The sequence below is a fragment of the Sitophilus oryzae genome, unplaced genomic scaffold (assembly GCF_002938485.1).
Source record: "Sitophilus oryzae breed Bouriz unplaced genomic scaffold, Soryzae_2.0 scaffold_179_pilon_pilon, whole genome shotgun sequence".
NCBI classification, from domain to species: Eukaryota; Metazoa; Arthropoda; class Insecta; order Coleoptera; family Curculionidae; genus Sitophilus; species Sitophilus oryzae.
The window spans coordinates 2,128,915-2,148,076 of NW_022146501.1; the positions used below are offsets into that span (position 1 = coordinate 2,128,915).

Sequence of the window (19,162 nt, forward strand, 5' to 3'; positions counted from 1 at the left end):
ACCTTGATCAAATTTACCTTTATTTTAATCGTAGAAACTAAAAACGTAATAATATACAGGGTGTTCCATTTAAAAAAATACAACTTTGATATTTTTTTATCTATTTGGGCGCTCTGTATGTTGTAAAAATATTTTTAAATTGTAGCTCTAATAGTCCTTCAATGAACCCAAAACTTACAATTTGTAAAAATCTAATCGTTTAGCTACAATACTCCGTGTTGTATGTGGTGAACAACCCTGTATAAATTAGGAGTCCAAGAGTATAGAGTGGTTTGGTGTATTGTGGTGAATTAATGTTTTATTAGGGTTTTATTTTTAAAATTTTGGAAAATCGATTTTGCTTATTTGGTAATATGTTGTAGTGCTGAATGTGTACTTTACAGAACCGTGTCATTTTTAAGATTGACACTTTTTATTTCAGAGATATTTGGTGTTAATGGTTTCGGAAAACAGAAAAAAATATATTTCTTTTGTAGATTTTCTCAAATAACTCGAAATCTGTTAAGAGATACCATTTTTAAACCTCCTGGGGTCGAAATATACCACCCCTGAAAATATTTGCACTTATTTAAGACCCACCCTGTAACAATTTGGTCTCGGGTGTTATTAGTCCTTATATTCTTTAGTCATTGACTTAACACTATTTTGCCCATCCCTAGCCAGTATCGATCGATTAATATTCCGAAGCGACGTCTGAATCGGAACGAGGTGACGTTTACGAGGCGCTGAGTTAGCGGCGCCCGGCGTCGTATTTATGACGTCTCCGACAGCGATGACATCTAACCGCGAAATATTTCCATGTTTTATGGTTCTGGTTCGCGAATATTTACAACGAACGAGCGGAAAACAGAGGAAAATGGACGGAGGAAGAATATGAGGAATGCCCGGGACGGATGACAAACGTGCAAGGGCATCGAGGAAATATTCGCGCACAAAGGAAAACGTCAGTGAGATTGACTGTGTTCGGTTTGCTTCAGGTGCTTTATTTCTAGCTAATATCGTTACCAAAATCTGTACCATAATCGATAATTGTAACATAATTTGGTAACCTGCCATAATTGATTTTGTATCAATCATGAACTATATTTTTATGATAAATAAATTAACTTTAAGGTAGTTAATGCAAAATGACACAAATGGTTTTAAAGTTTAAAAGAATGGCAGGGTCTAGAACACTAAATATTCGCGACGAATCAGGTAATTCCGATTTAAAAATGCGGGCAGAAGAGAAACCAGACCCCGATATCATAAAACTGACTGAGAAAATACGTTTGAAACCTATTAAAAATAAGTTGAACCAACCAAAAATATGATCCAAATTTATTGCTATCATTATGTTTTTTAGATAATTCCCTCAGAACGAAATATATGGCTTGTAACATAATTTTGTGATAAATTCGATAATTTTATCTACATTGATCCATAATTTCATTTCCGACACCTGGCAACGCTGATTCCCCTGTTCCTCAGTTTTTAATTATCTGTTCGAGTCGTAGGTATGATTATTAGGCTTCGTATTCTTGTCCCTTCGAAGGTGCCAATAAGGTTACAAGCCCATAGTGTGTGTGTAAAGTGTGATGTAAAGTGTGACTGTGGCCGCGTGGCGTAGTGAAGCGAATACGAATACCAGAGACATACGTAAACGTAAACAACCAAAAAAAAACAATAACCCAGATTAATAATTAGAATGATTTTCAAACTGAAATTCTAGACGTCTAGCTTAAAAAGTTCCTGTATTTTTTCCAAAAAGAGTTGACTTTTTAAAATGTTTTTGATATTATAATAATATTTTATTTGTTTTTGTCAAATAAAAATGACAAATAAAAATATTTTTGAAGGTTCTACAGTTTCTCATTTGTTTTGTTAAAAAAGACGAAATAATTGAAATTATTTTTTAAAAGCTATATGTAAGCTAACTTGTTATTTTATTACAAACGAACAGATGCCTCCCAAAGGTGAATTTTAGGAAATGGACATGTCCGAGACCATGTCCTTACCTTTGAAAGGCACCTGCCCACTTGTTATTATAAAATAACAAGTTAGCTTACATATAGGTTTTAAAAAAATAATTTAGAATATATTTCTCAATACTGAATGAAATTAATACTCAGATATGAGTACTAATCGAGTTAAGTGTAACACAAATTTGAGTAAAAGTCACCCAATAAAAGGTGGATTTGAACTCAACACTTAGTGAGTTCACTCATTTTAAAGTGAATAAATTATCAAAATCGATCAAAATCCTACTCAAGGTGAACGATAATGAGTAAAAAAGGAGTCTTTCGTCCAATCCCGATTGAGTGAAAACCCTCAGTGCTTTTCACTCTGAGAATTGAAGATTTACTCAGTTCTGCAGAGTGGAAATTTCACTCAATCGGGTGTTGACAGAAATTGAGAAAGTATTGAGTGAAATCTGAGTGAAATTTCACTCAATTTTTCAGTGTTACAGACGGACGGACAGACAGACAGACACCATGAAAATATTTTGTATTTAGGTCATTTATGACCCAAATAACTCATTTTGAGTGAAATTAAAAAAAAACTTTTTTTTGTCGATCTTAATAGCCTACCATACCTGTTGGTATGGTCGGCTAAAAATAGCATTATACAGGGTGTCCCAGAAATAAGTGCAAGTATTTTAACTGGTAATATAGTTCAACCCCAGAAACCCGCCAATGAGGTTTTTTTGCCGAAAAAAAAATTTTGAAGTTTCGAAATTTTTTGAAAAAATTTTTGGAAATTTTTTTAGTTTTTAGTTAAAAAACATGATGTCTTGATAATATGGTAACATGGTATTAGATTAAATTTACAAGAAAGAAAATCCAGAAAAGATCCAGTGGTTCTCAAAATTTTAGCAAAAAATAATTTTTTTTGGAAATTTTCAAAGTAAAATAACTCCGTTATTATGTACTTATTTGAAAAACGATAAAGAGAAAATATGTTTCTTTTATCGAGATCTACCACCTCTTAAAATACTTGCACTTATTTCTGGGACACCCTGTATATGAGAAAAACAAATTAATCGTACAAGTTTTTGCTAAATTCATTTTGAGTTAATTTGTCCTTGTAGTTCTTCAGGACTACTGGCAAATTAGGACTATGTCATCAGCAAAAAAATATATATTACTGATTAAATATTTCTTTTTCTGTTTCGGGGAAATAAATATTAAATTAACCGAAGTAAAGCTTTCAACAGATTCTGTTACCTCTCGAACGCAATAAACATATGGTAAATCGCACAAAACAGTTTATGTACATATATTTACATGCAAATAACCCAACGCCTTGTTAGCTAAATTAAGCATTTCGAAGTGTCATTTCGTTATATTTCTTTTCGCGTTCTCGCTCGTTTCGGTATAGGCATAGCGAGCGCGATTCAATTCCGAGTATTCTCTCACAGTTTAATACATATTCATGGGTGCCCCTTCTTATTACACTTATATAAAACAGGCATGACACTTCCCAGCTCGTTTAATAGCTGATTTAGGAGCGGTGGTGCGATTTCCGTTATAGCAGACCATTCTGTTTTACAATATGTGTATAGATGTGGCGGAACCAAACACAAAACGCTTCACGGCTAGGAAGAATGAAACGGATTATTGAAAAATAAACGGCAACACCTTTTTTAACCCTTAACGGCTACATTGATGCTTGGTCAACACTGGCAGAAAAAAACCGGAGCACACAGACATAGCAGAACTTAAACGAAAAATGAAAAAATTGACAGCGAGGCGATTCCATGATTACTAACGGGACAAAATGAACGAAAAATAGAATGTTAACATATAACAATGACCTTGTAATATTTGTTAGCAATGATTTTAAGTAATAATTTGCCAAAAAAATATTACTTGAATATTTATTAGCTTGGCGGAAATATTACAAAATTTCAGACATTTTTTCAAATAATTCAGAGAGACAGACCTGTGAATTTGAACGCCTTACACAAAGATTAGCTACATAATATAGGTTTTCGATGAGAATACCGACCATGAACGCTCTATAGATCTGTTTACGTATCTAATTGCAGGCCCTACCTTTCTCTTAACATTTGCACCGACTCCATCCACTGCACCCTTTCCGTGAGATGTTGCGAAAAAGCTCCACGTAATTTCAGGTATGTCCAATTCTTCAGGCAGAAAACATAACGTGGATAAAGTGTCTCGATTCTTGAATTGTCCGGCACAGCCGTCACTGAATATCACCAAGCTTTTTAAAACATGTTTTTGGCCAATCCAAGAAACAATATTTTTTATGAAGACGAATACGGAATATTTATCGTGGCTTAAATAGTTGCTGATTATTGCGAATGAGTACACTTGCTTGTCAGATAGCCAGACCACCCCGGTAAAGACGGTTACTTGCTCATGATGCCAATGTGCACTTTGAATTTCAACCTGCGCAGTTAGGGCAAAATTTTTCGCAAAATCGATTTGCAAAATAACCTAATTTTCAGGGATATTAACTCTCTGAACATCAAAAAATGTTTGTTGTACATTTTTGATAAAGTGGTGTCTTCTAAACGCTGGTAATTGATTTTCCAGCATCATAATTGTGGAATTTAATGTTTCACATTGAATTACAAGCTTTGTTTGGCCCTCAATGGTAATCCACTGTTTAACTGATACAGGACTTTCTCCATCAAATATCAGTGGTAAACAGGAAAAGGTTAAATCAATTTCCTTACATTTACTGCATTCGTTCAGCATGCACAATCCCTGTGTACAATTGCAGGATATTTCAGAAATCAAACGTTTGTGGTCTTTAGGAAAAGTTGTGATGTTTTTCTGAAGAACTTCCAAAATGTAAAAAACGTTCGCGTGATATTTGCACACACACACATTATGTGGCATTGCGCTGCTAAGCAGGATGCTTGATGGTCTGAGCTCATAAAATTTACTTAGTTTTATTTTAGTATTTGGATTCTCTTCTGTAAAAATCTGGAAGGCTTCTTTTATAGTAAGATACATGTATCTTTTTGCAACGTATTCGACATGATCGCCTCTTTTTATTTTCACCCGGTCTTTCATTCCAGGAGACACCCTGCTGATATCCTCTCGTAAATAAAAATTCTGAATTTTTTCAATTGTCTCCTGTGAAAATTTGCGTTTGTTATCAATTGATGGACTGGTAAATTTGCTAATATTTTGCATTTTTAAATTTGGTTCAATTTTTTCCAGAATATGTCTTAAAACGGCCACTTTCTTATTTTTATCTAAAGGAAGTGATTTATTTGCCGCTCTTACAGCTTTTCCAAGGCTTTGAGCCGTTTTATAGGGCAATATGTTTTCTTTGTTCTGTAAAATCCGTTCTCGTTTTGTTTCCCTATAGCGCCGCTTTCTTTCTTTTTCTTTAATGTTCAGTTCCACTTTCAATGCGTTATTATTTTTGGCCAAATCTTTTAGTTTTTCCCTGTATTTTCTCTGATTTTTAGCACAATTTCTCAAATAATTTTGTTTTAAATTTTCATTTTCATAAATTTTTTTCTGTAATTCGAAACACAGGCTTTGATTTTTTGTTTGCGTTCGAAACTATTTTTTCCCATCCTAAAATATAATTTTTGTTTACTAACGGAAGAAAAAATAATTTAAAAAAACAACAAAGCTAGAACCTTTAAAAAAGAAAGAGTTTAAACATTAGAATTTGTTCGCACAAATCTTATATTTTTTATCTTATGTAAAAACCTCTTGGGTTGAAGTATCCCTATATATAAATTTATTGTATATTTTGTTTACTAACGGGACATAAAATTTAGATTTAGTTATAATATTTTATCACAAAATATACTTACTTGGAAAGAGTAACAACAAAATAATTCTATCACTCAAACAGAAGCGCAAACAAAACTGACAGCGTTAGCACATTGCTCAGCTTTTTTATCCATAGCCACCTTGATAAAACAAAGCGATTTTCTGGAATTTCACTGTGAAAACCAAAAATTATTTTGTTCTGACTATTTTCAAGGAGCACTAGATTAGAAAGTTAAGTTATTCTAGTTTTGTTATGTACTATAGGCATTATACTACAAATAAAAGTACAAATATTTTAAAAAATGTCTCATTTTAAAATTAACAAAAAAATGTATTGTTTGTGGAATCGCCCAGCGCCGTTCTACAGAGAACGAACCAAAAAACGCACAATGCGCAAATTGTGCAAAAAAATGCAATGCAAAAAAAAATCCTTTAGGAACATTGAAGAGCTGCTCGCCACCATATTGCTTTCTTTTTTGAAGACTTGGCTTAACCCAACGCACGTATGCTTTCTTTTTCGTTTTTCTTCGTGGTCAATACTATATACGCCGCAGCTGCCAATGCTATTTCTTCGTCTGCATCCATATTTCTACACTATGTTGCAATCAGGTGGAAACACTAAATGGCACTGCACAAGTTACCAGGAACAACGTAAATTGTTTAGTCGACTAAGTGGAAACAAAAAGTTTACATGTGTTGCTTATAAGTTAAACATGTGGCAAAAAATAGAAACATACTCCAACAGAAATTTTTCTCAATGTTCCCTCAGTGGAAACCTACCTTAATGTATTGCCGTTGTTTTCGCCTGGAAAATTGTGACATTGTGACAAACAAAACATTTTGTTAAAAGGAGGAAATTCAATACAAATCTATTTTTTTCTGAATAATATTTCTTCCATTTCGATAAGCTATCTGACTTTATACGGTCGGATATTCTTCATCGACAGAAAACTAAACAGGACTATCCCGACATAGTAAACCATCTGCGGTCGCCTTAATAGGTGGTTCCAACTCCGTTTTTACCCTGGACGAACGTGGGCACCATGCGGGCAATATACCATCGCCATTGTTTCGGTTTTGATAACCGTTAGAGAGAACGCGCGCTGCATTGTGAATCGTTTATGGAGCAATAGCGTTAAACAGCTTATTAAAAACTCGTATTGAATGCGTCCGTAGTTTATATTGCGATTGTTTGCCGCGTCGCTTTCGTTTCCAGTTCTTTATTTTTATAAGAAATATTTGTATTTGACTTTGAAGCTGGCGTCGAATCTAGAATTGAGCCTAAGATAATTGACTTCAGTCTATCTACAATGAAATGGAATCACAATCTATAGTAATTTTGGCGAAGTCAAGCCCTAGATGTCATTACTTGGCCCGTGCTCTTCTTTATTTTTTTAATGGCGTTTGCTGCGAGTTGTAATTAATTTTTATATTCAGTAAAAATGATTTTTAAATGGTGTAGTTTAAAATTCGAGAAAAAATATTTTTTATTTTTTTTATATCATTAATGTTAATTTTTGAGAATTTTTATTAAATGACTTCCAGAGAATGACCTCGCCAAAATTATCATCCATTGTCATTCCCCAGCCTTCTTTGATGCCGTGAAATTTTCCATAATATGGGAAACGTCATCGATCGTAAATTCATATTATAAATCTATACTGATATATAAAATCCTTAAGTGACTGACATACTGATTAATCACGATCCTGCTTAAAACACTCAACGTAAGAAACTCAATTTTGGCATACAGGTTGATTCTAGGGTGTAGAGGTTGGATAAGAAGGGATTTTTCGAAATTCCAGTTCCAAGAAGGTGAAACCACCCCTCAAATATTACAATATTTTTTTATTTAAAAAACGGTCAAGTTTCCGAAAAAACGCTTAAACACGTATATTTTATTTTGTTTTTTTACATATTTTAAGATTTTTAAAAAATGTATACAGGGTGTTTCGAGAAATCTGGTCATTGATTAATCACGATCCTGCCTAAAGCGCTTGACGTAAAAAGCTGATTTTTGGAAAACAGATTGACTTTAGGGTGTGGAGGTTCGATAAGAAGGGATTTTTCGAAACTCGAATTCTAAGGGGGTGAAACTATCCCTCAAATATTAAAATATTTTTTATTTAAAAACCGATGAGTTTTTCGGAAAAATTCTTAAACACGTATATTTTATTTTGTTATTTTACATACTTTAAGATTTTTTATAAATTTATACAGGGTGTTTCATAAAATATGACCGTTGAGTAACCACGGTTATGCTGAAACTGCTTGACGTTTAAAGCTGATTTTTGGTAAACGGATTGACTGTGGGGTGTAGAGGTTCGATAAGGAGGTGTTTCTCGAATCTCAAATTCCAAGAGGGTGAAAACGCCCCTCAAATATTACAATATTTGTTATTTAAAAAACGGTTAGTCTTTCGGGAAAACGCTTAGACAAGCATAATTTATTTGGTTTTTTACATATTTTGAAATTTCTTAACCACGATTCTGCTTAAACTGCTTGACGTAAAAAGCTTATTTTTGGCAAACGGATTTTTCGAAAGTCAAATTCCAACGAGATGAAACTACCTCTCAAATATTACCAACTTATATAATAATATCGCCATATTGTTTTTTCTCATGCTGACATAAATGTGAGAAAATTTTATCCAGTTTTTATGTTAATGGAAATTCTTGCTTTGCTTTATCATCACCATTACAAATGATTAATTCGACGCGAACGAAGTCGCTGGTACACGCTAATTTATGTATAAAATGACAGCGTTCTTCATTTTATAGTCATCGCTGAGGCCGGTTTTTCTTGATCATATTGTATCAAAATCCGCCAATATGCATCATACTGCAACAAAACCTGCCTTCTCCGAATTATTTTTGTGGTTTTTCTGCTTAAAAATTAAATATTAATTTTTATTTCTATAAAACTGAGATACAAAACAATGATACCACACAATGGACACGTTTTTTGAAAATTAGCGCTTCAAAAATTTATTAAAACAGTTTTTGCTTATTATCTCTAAACAAAGTTTGTGAGATAAGATGGGTTTTGCAACTTGACGTCTCAATTGTTTTAATACACTTGTTACCTCTAAGTGCTTTTATGATACTTAAATTTTATTTTTTGGCGTGACTATTGGCGTGTTCGATTGTGACCTTTCCAGATCTACTGTGATCCTCTTCCGATTTCTAAATGTCATTCTCTAGTCCTGTACTTTTAAAAAGTCTTACAGCTAGTTGACCGAACCAACCCTCCATATTTGTGTTATTAATTCTTTATGTCAATGGCCTTATTATCATTGACTGATACAAAAAAACCGCACATTTGCCAAGCTCTAACACATAAAATGTGTTCTATTGTTTCTTTTTTATACTAATAAAATCTACACACAGCTTCTTAGATTCCTCTTAATCTTACAATGGCCTGTTAGAACACCCATTAAGACACTCGAAGAAGTTCCTCAGGACTTACGACCAAGGAAAATCATAGAAATATGATACCAAGAGGACCTAGTCCTAATATATGAAGAAGAAGAAGATTCTATAATTTCTTAATCTAGAATACTGCAACCTGTAATCCTCAATGAGTTTTTTCATCGAAAAAAAATCGAAATTTGAATTGCACGCGCAAAGAATCTTTAGCTGGATTCTTTTCTTATCTTCTTTATTACGATCGGCGTTTTAATCCACTCTCGACCACTATTCCTCAACCTGTCATTACTCGCTCTCCCCCTGTACATCTATATTGCTTAATTCGCCCGTATGGAGTTATAACGCTCTGCGTCGATTGCGCCCTTCAATTATGTCCCTCCGTGCGTTCGTCCTCCGCGGAATCGTTCGGCGTTGTCAGATTTTTAACAGATATGTTCGGGTTTTTAATGTTTGGTTTGGAGAAACCAGTAAACTTTTTTATTTAGCCAATGTTGTTTTTTGTATAATTTGTTTTTTTACCTTGTTTTTTAACTTTGTTTGTTAGTTTACCTTTGTCTACAAATTGAAAAATTTTTTGACAATAAAGGCATTTATTTATTTATTTATTTATTCCTAAATATGATAACTTTTGATATACAGGGTGGTAAATTTTTCAATTTTTTTTATAACAACTCTGATGTTTCTCCAAATGTCTATCTGATGGTTCAACATTTTTTTATTCCAGACGCACATATGACTATAGTCTCAATTATTAAAAAAAAACTCAGTTTACTAATATGGCTATTAAAAAATAGAGGTTGATGGTAGAAGGGTGAAAATTTAGGGTTGTATGTACTTTTTAATAATATAATAATAATAGCTCCCGTATATAACGTTTAACGCCTTGGGAGCAAGGTACAGCTTACCATACTAGAGCCGTTCGGTATACAAGGAAGGTAATGTGGCTAGCACTACGCTTCAACCGCCTATTATTACCTCAGGATTGTGAATCCCAAGTACTCATTTAAGGCTGAGTCGACCTAGGTACCCAAACTATTTTTATTTTAATAAAAATAGTCGGCTGATGAAATGCCGGGTGTGGGAATCGAACCCACTACCTTCAGATTGATAGACGAGAGCCTGTACCTCTACGTCAACGGGCACCTTACTTTTTAATACCACATAAAAAAAATAAAAATAAAAATTTTCAAAACAAAAGATTTTTCATTTTTTGGTCCTAAACCTGCAAACTTCATTTCGTAAAAAAAATATCGTTGATTCTAGGGAAAGGTACGTAAACTTGGCATGGCTGGTATCATCCTCGGAGCACACGAGACGACCAATTAGGTCGAATCGCTCTAATTTGCGACCAATTTGCCCGGTCTTAGCCGCCAATAAATACGGATCGGACGCTTAATACGACTTACTTCGGTTTGTCTCTCACGGTACCCGAAGAACTACCATCGTCTGAGCGTTTTTCATTCGTTTCCATCTATATTCGTGTACGAGATTATACCTAAAAAGAGAAAATTCCATATTAAATATAATAAAAACTATAATATTTATCACTGAAAAACAAAACATATAAAAAGAAAAAAACTCATCATTGATCTTAGATTTTTGTAAAAATATGACACACAATTGGTGTATTAGCTATGTTATCTTTCTTCCCCAACTCAGTTTACTCAGTTATTAATAGTATATAGTAACAGCAAATTGTGTCAAAAAAATATAGCTAGTATTGCTACAATTTGTAGTGAAGTATTTAGAGGCTGAGTCTGGGAGGGGTAGGGGCAATATGTATAGAAAAAGTCGACAAAATGCCCATTTTTTGGCATTTGTTAAACATTTTCAAAGGCGTTGGAAACATGGTAAACATAGACATAAAATTATGAAAATTTCAGCATTTGTAGGAAATTTTATGCAGATTCAGAATATATTGCATTTAAAAAAAAACGAAGAAAAATTATTTAATATTTTAGAAAGTTTGGCGTAGAATTTTGAATATCCTGTATGATTTACGATTACCATTTTTATAGAAAAGTAAGTGCAGACTATCTAAAGTAAATACTTAATATAGTTTTTATTTCAGGACAATTCTTTTATTTTTTATAATTTTTTTTTAGAAAGGTTGAAAAATATATATTTTTATTTATTATATTAACTCATATCTTAGGATTATATAAAGTGATCTGAAAGGACGCCTAATATACAATAATATACAGGGTGTTCCGTTAAAAAAAAACATCCCGATCCATTCACACTTTTTTGAGCCACCCTTTAGAAGTTAAAATAGTTTCCTCAAATACATCCTAGAACATACATAGGTAGTGTTGGGAATAATCGGATGATTTCAATCCTCGAGTATTTATCCCCGAGGATTCCAATAATCGGATGATCATCCGAGGAATCCTCGGTCATATAATTTTATCGATCGATTGATACCCGAATAATGCTCGGCGCATTTTGCTTGCTGTTTGTTCGCACATGGTTAGCATGTACATGAGAAACCTGAATTATATTGTAACAAAAATAAATATTTACCTATTTTAAATAGATTTTTTAATATTTTTTTATATTTTCGTGTATATAATTTGATGTGAGAAATAACATTTTTACAGGCTACGCTTAGGAACATGCTTTTTGTTTCTTTAACTCTTATTTTGAGATTTCTTTGACAATCTTTCAAGTCAAATGAAAACAAGTAATTCGGGAAATTACTTGTTTTCATTTGAAACGATTTCAGTATAAATTGCCTTGTATTTTCGATTTAGCGTGTACGCCACACATGGTGTTATTATAGTTGCGTGCCGAGTAATCCTCGAGGATTGACAAACATCCTCGAGACATGCCGAGGATTTGAATAATCGAGTGACTTAGGTTTGCACTTAAACAAAATTTGCAAGTTTTTTTTCCAGGAGCTATGAGGTTTTTTCGCGAATAAAAATTGGAAATCTGGAATTTTTTAATTTTAAGTTAAAAAACATAATATTTTATAATATTATATATTATTAATATTTATATATTAGAAAACCCAGAAAAAATCCAGTGGTTCTCAAAATTTAAGCAAAAAATTTTTTTTTTTAAATCAGAGTAAAATAACTCGGTTATTTTGGAGTTATTTGAAAAACGACAAAGAGAGAATATTTCTTTTATCGAGCAGCCCTGAAAATATTTGCACTTATTTAAGACTCACCCTGTATTTCCAAGCCATACGACATCACTTACCATATATCATCGAAATATTAGAACATAGTGTTGTAGTATTCAATAATTTTAAATTTGGTTTTAAATTTAAATGGTATGCTTCTTGGTTATGCAACCAAAGATACCGGAACGAAGTGTCACAACTTCGAAGGATTATGGGTAGTCCGGAAAAAGAAATGAGAAATTCGCTCTCTTTCGATTGTGATCTCAAAGATGCAGGTTGTAAAAGGATTCAGGCCAATACAAAACCTTTAAAAAATAGTTTCTCCCTTTAATTAAAACACCCCCAAAGACGACGAAGGCGAGAACATGGCGCCCAACGCGAGGCTGATTGATAGTTGGTGGAATTATTAACGAGGTTAGTAGAAAAAACTAGAAATAAGAAAACTTAACTTGGCTTGGGGAAGGCGAAGTTGATGGTGGACAAAATGGCGGCACGAAAAAATTTTTGGATGACTTTGGACAGGACAGGGATGTTGGCAAATGGCGATGAGGAGAATAATTCTGACGATTCTGACGCTATCAATCGGACATTGGACAATTTCCCGAATCCTAATACACACGAAAATGAAGGTAAGAAGGCTGAATCCTTTCTACACTCAACCTCAACAAATAGATCGACAAATCCATTCTGTAACGTAAATACTAAGGAAAGAGAGTATAAACATAGTAATGATTTGCAGTCTATAGATGTTATTAATTTATCACAAGCATTGGTGTCATCTTTTAAAGAAGTGGTAGATTCCTTTAAGTCGAAAGAGTCGGCTTCGAGCAGATTTTTAATAACCTTTTCTGGGAGATATTACGAAGACCCCATAGAGTTTATAAGAAGTATCAACCAACATTTTCATGATCAAAAAATTTACCAGGATTTACAAAAGGTTGAAGTCATGGTGGAACATTTAACGGGAGACGCCAAAAGGTGGGTAGAACCTTATAAATTTCTAAATTTAAATTATGATCAGCTAGTAGATAGATTTTTAAATCAATATGATAATGAGCAGAATAGAGCAAAAAACATTTCGAGGCTATATGGGGAAAAGCAAGAAATTAATGAAGCAGTGGATTTATTTATAGCTAAGAAGGCAGCATTGTTTCAAAGATTGATGCCTGGTACTCCAGAGAGGGTGCAGACGTCCATTATTTTAAATTTGTTATTGCCTGAGATTAGAGTTAACCTTAGAAATGTTTCAGATATGGTAAATTTGAAAGACTTAACTCGAGTGGCAGGGCAAGTAGAGAGTGACATGGCAGAGACAAAAAAGGTTACAAATAGGAGCACAACATCAACCAACAATATACCTCATCCATGTAGGTTTTGTGGAGATAACCATTTTCATAGAGATTGCCCTAGAAATCCATATGTTACGGGAAACCGACAGAGGGCTGTGAGTGGCAATCAATCCTCCCAGCAGACTCCAGCCCAACAACGACAGAACAGGCAGTAAGTACATCCCTTTCCTCACTAACGTCAGTAGTAAAAAGTCACACTCATATTTTAAAAGAAATCGTAGACAAAATTAACTTTTTAATGCAAAATAAAAAAAATTCTTCAGTAATTTCAGTAATTAACTCAACTTTTCATCCTGCTCAACAGTTACCTCATGTCCAAATTAAGATTTTTGATAAAATGGTGAATGCTCTGATTGATTCGGGATCTGCCAGTAATTTTATTCGTACTTCAGTAATTCCTTCTAAGTATTCAAGTGTTTTGCAAGAAGAGACACCACAGAGTGTTTTGTTTGCGTGTGGGTATTCAAAAATCACTAGTTTTGGGTCAGTTTCTGAACAATTTTCTATAGAAAATACGAAATTTAATTGTAATTTTCAAATTCTTTCTGAGTTAGAAGAAGAAATAATATTGGGGGCTCCTTTTCTAGAACAAAATAAAGTAGTTATAGATTATGGTAGAAAATGTATATATGCAGGGGTGGAAGAACGAAAAACATTTTATTTTCGACAAAATTGTAATATGTCAAAACATTCATTTGATCTTCCAGATGATTTAGAAATTCCAGAGCAATATAAATTAGATCTTTATCCCCTTTTTCAAGAATTTAGTGAACTTTTTTCTATTAATAATTTACAACCTACTACGTCTACCACAAAACACTCTATTAGATTAAAAGAAAACAAAATAATACAACAGAAACCGTATAGAGTCTCTCCAAAAAATAAAGCCGTACTTTATGAACAGATCCAACAAATGTTACAAGCCAGCGTTATAGAACCGAGTAATAGTGAGTACTCGTCACCAATAGTATTAGTAGATAAGCTAGGTACCCAACCGCGATTTTGTATAGATTTTCGAGCTTTAAATAATATAACCATAGATGAACCTTCAAACTTGCCAAAAATCACAGATACAATGAAAGATCTAGGTGACGCAAAAATATTTACTGTAATCGATCTAAAAAGTGGATATTGGCAGGTGCCATTATCTGATGACTCAAAGAGATATACAGCTTTTTGTACACCAGAGGGACATCTTTATCATTTTAATGTGATGCCTTTCGGGCTTAAAAATGCGCCTTGTACGTTCCAAAGATTAATGACACAAGAAGTTCTATCTGGTTATTTACAGAAATTTGTAATGGTCTACTTAGACGATATTATCATTTATAGTCCAAATTTTGAATTGCATAAAAAACATTTACGGTTAGTTTTAGAGCGATTACGGCTTCACAATTTACATGTTTCACCAGCTAAATGTCAGATTGCCTCTTCAAGCATTAACTATTTGGGTTATCGTATAGAACAAGATACGAATACTCCACAAACTAAACATATTAAAGGAATTTTAAATTTTTCAATACCAAAAAATAAAAAACAATTACAAGCTTTTCTTGGTACTTGTAACTGGGTACGCGAATTTATACCGAATCTCTCAGATATCACCTCACCATTAACAAGACTATTACAGAAAAATGTTAGATTCAGATGGACAGAAGAGCAGGATGTAGCTTTTAACAAAATAAAAAGCCTTGTTGGCAAACCTTTGGTTTTACACCGGCCAAATTTTAATGAAATTTTCGTATTACAAACTGACGCTAGTGATAAGGGTATGGGATGTATCTTATATCAGGAGGACCCGAATAAATCTAAAAGAATTGTCTCTTACGCCAGTGCTACATTTTCAAAAACCGAGTCTCATTATCATGTCAATGAAAAGGAATGTCTTTGTATAGTATGGGCTATAAAAAGATATAGGCATTACCTGCAAGATAGACCTTTTTTGTTACGAACCGACAACCGATCTTTATTATGGTTAGAAAAAAATAAAGATGCCAAGACAAAGTTAACTCGATGGTCTTTGCTGTTACAAGAGTTTTCTTTTTCCATAGAACATGTCCCTGGAAAAGACAATGAATTACCTGATTTGTTATCAAGACATCCTGAAGGAAAGCATGACCTGGAAGAACCTGAGGACAAATTCTGCATTCCTAGTTTTGAGAATAGAGGTCACATTACATCCTTAGTGTCAAATAATATTCCTACTTCTATCGACTTATTTGAAGAAATCACTGGAGATCAGGGTACCTCCCAAGAAATCCTAAAAAATATTACCAAGTTGCGAAATATCACAGCAAATGGCCCTCAATCCCGAAGAGAACAAACATTCTTAAATACCTTTTATGTCAATAATGGACTTCTTTGGAGAAGACATCCTTCAGGTGATAAATTGGTGGTTCCAAGAATCAGCTGGTCCAAGGTAATGTCTCATTATCATAATCATGCAGATAAAGCTCACCCTGGGAGAGATGAGACAATTAGATGTATATTCGATAAATTCTATTTTAAAAATATGAATAAGATTGTGGGACAATACATCAAGCAGTGTCTTGTGTGTCTATCCATGAAAACCATGCCGCAGACCAGTGCACCATTGAGACCACATAGATCACAACATCCTTGGCAAAAAATTAGTGTTGATATTATGGGACCATATCCTCCATCTACTTATGGCCATCAATATATACTGGTTGTAGAAGATATTTTCAGTAAATGGGTTGAAGCCAAGACTTTTAAGCAAGTAACTGGCCAACATCTAGTCAGGTATTTAGAAAATGAGATATTCTATCGTTTTGGTACTCCTCAAACTATCGTTTCTGACAATGGCCCACAATTTATTTCTAAACTTTATACTAAAATGGCCCGAAAATATAAAATTCAGTTGAAGTATAGTCCAATATATCATGCTAGAGCTAACCCAGTTGAGAGACGTAACCAAGAACTTAAGAAAATCATAAGAACACTCCTTGCAGACCAGCCAAAGAATAAGTGGCAACAGTACATTGGTCAAGCTTTGTTTATTTTACGAACAAGAAAAAATGCAGCCATTAATACCACTCCTAGTAAATGTCTACTAGGATATGAATTACCACGTCCAGGAGACTGGAACCTACCTGTAAGTCTTCAACCAACCAAGAATCCCATAAGTGACTTGAGCCAAAGTCATGAAGAAATCAGACAGCACCAACAACACTACCAAGCCAAGTATACAACTGAACCCATTAAACCTCCACCTTCTTTCAAAAAAGGCGACCTTGTCATGGTACGTGACAATCGACAGTTCAAACATCCGTTTGATCCAGTGTGGTCTGGACCGCACAAAGTGTTAGCCTTGATAAGTAAAGAAGTTTACGATGTAGAGCGAGATGGAAAACCCTATCGACTTCATGTTGATGACCTTAGACCTGCTCCAGGGAATGAAGAAGCTGTAGCCATAGTATCCCATCCTCACGAAACGAGTTGCCCTAACGAGATAGAGCTGGAAGTGGATCAGTTTATCCCGTCTCGTTCCGACTCAGTTAAGAAGATGGACAGTACTAGTGTAGGCGCCCCTACTATCCATTTAGCCAGCGATAATGTTTCTTTGGTAAGCTCGGATGAGTTTACTGACCCTCTTGGAAGTTCCAGAGATGCCCATTCCATATCTGAATATACTGACAGTCTGTCGTATTCAGATTCTGAAGCCGATCCTGACATTGCTGCTGAGTTGCCGGACAATACACTGAAAAGTGAATGTTCAGACACCACCATGCCTACGATCCCCAACTTTAGTCCAACCCCAACGTTTGTTCCTGCCGTGCCCGTAACCAACGAAAGTTCAAATCAACGCCCCCGCCGTGTAGTGAAACGTCGCGAGTGCCGTTGTTGCCCGTAAGTGAAATTGTGAACCGAATTAAATAATTGTCGGTCATTTATTCCATAATGTATGTGAAGTTGCTCCTATTAGTTTTAAGATTTTAGTTAAGTAAATGAAAAATATAATTTTCTGTTTATTTCTTTAGATCTATTTGCATTTCTTAGTTTTGTTACTTTAATAAGTTGCTACAAATGTGTTGTACTTGACAATAATTAAGTTATTTAATGGCTTATCCATACTGTTTTTGTATTGTGTTAAAAAAACGAAATTGTGACACTTTTTGCCAGGGGGGAGTGTTGTAGTATTCAATAATTTTAAATTTGGTTTTAAATTTAAATGGTATGCTTCTTGGTTATGCAACCAAAGATACCGGAACGAAGTGTCACAACTTCGAAGGATTATGGGTAGTCCGGAAAAAGAAATGAGAAATTCGCTCTCTTTCGATTGTGATCTCAAAGATGCAGGTTGTAAAAGGATTCAGGCCAATACAAAACCTTTAAAAAATAGTTTCTCCCTTTAATTAAAACACCCCCAAAGACGACGAAGGCGAGAACAATAGATACAAAGAATATGCTCTTGTCTTCAACTTCAGTTACTTAACATATTAAAATGTATATTTGCATTTATATCGTCAAGAGCAAAAAACAAGTTAAAACATAAAAAAGTAAGTATTAAATACATTAAATTTTCTTGTTTTGCTTAATTTGTATGTCTTAAATTGCTTTTTCTTCCTGCTATTTTATGTTCCTTAATTGAGCTGATATTTGCCAATAATTATTATCTATGGCTCTAAAATAGCAGGACCATAAAGTAAATGATAGAAATGTTTACTCGCGTTTCATTTATAAAATTAATTAAAGTTCTCCCAAAGAGCTTAGGCTAATTGAACGATAATTTTGTCGTAGAATTGTAATATATACAAATGTATTCATGGTCTAAACATGTAAAATGTTATGTCATATAATATATGTTCTGTTATGTGGGTATGTGAATATCACTACAGAGAACGAGTAATAAAAAGGTAGGAGAATTTTTGATTTTGCAATAAATTAAATAACCTTAGGTACGGTTTGTGGTACTAAGGTGCCTTGAATTCGGGTGGATACTCTGTTATAGTTGATATGTTTAGTGCCAAGTGCCAATATCTTTAGACTATGAGTAAAGTATTCTTTATTTTTTCTGTCTAGTATTCTTTATTTTTGACCACTCACTTGTTTGCTAAGATATTCGCCCAGTCACGATTGGAAAATATTAGTACATTCATCAAGGCCCATATTACCACACTAAGGGCCCGTCCAGACGAGCGACTCAGTCGCGCCACGCTGAAGCGCTGCTAAGTGGCGTGTTCTGGCCACTCTGTTGCGCGAATCTGTGTCGAAAGCCATTTTTTATTGAATAATGTATAAACAGTAGTGAAGCGGGATGCTGACTAATTTAAAAGTGGCCCGTCTGGACGAGAACACGCGACCGGTGGTCGCGATTCGAGGCGGGGCACAGTGTTGCACCTTATAGGGGAATTGGGTCAAAATTCATATTTTGAAAACAAACTAATATTAATTATTGCGACTATTTTTATTTATTTCGTTTATAAGAGAGCCAACTTTTGCTCCAAAAATGATTGCAAAATTGTCATCCCCTATGCGAGGGTG

The 19,162-nt window shown here is 34.0% G+C and overlaps 1 protein-coding gene and 1 long non-coding RNA gene across 3 annotated transcripts in view; one reads left to right on the plus strand and one right to left on the minus strand.

Annotated features, from left to right (window-relative positions):
- LOC115882669 (autophagy-related protein 16-1) overlaps nt 1-19,162 on the plus strand; it is a 627,679-nt gene that overhangs the window by 508,658 nt on the left and 99,859 nt on the right. The gene's annotated exons all lie outside the window — the stretch shown is intronic.
- The window catches only part of LOC115882670, a 158,420-nt gene that overhangs the window by 92,102 nt on the left and 47,156 nt on the right, over nt 1-19,162 (minus strand). Inside the window, exon 2 of the long non-coding RNA XR_004050228.1 lies at nt 10,585-10,673. This is a non-coding gene — a long non-coding RNA (uncharacterized LOC115882670). The remainder of the gene's footprint in view (nt 1-10,584; nt 10,674-19,162) is intronic.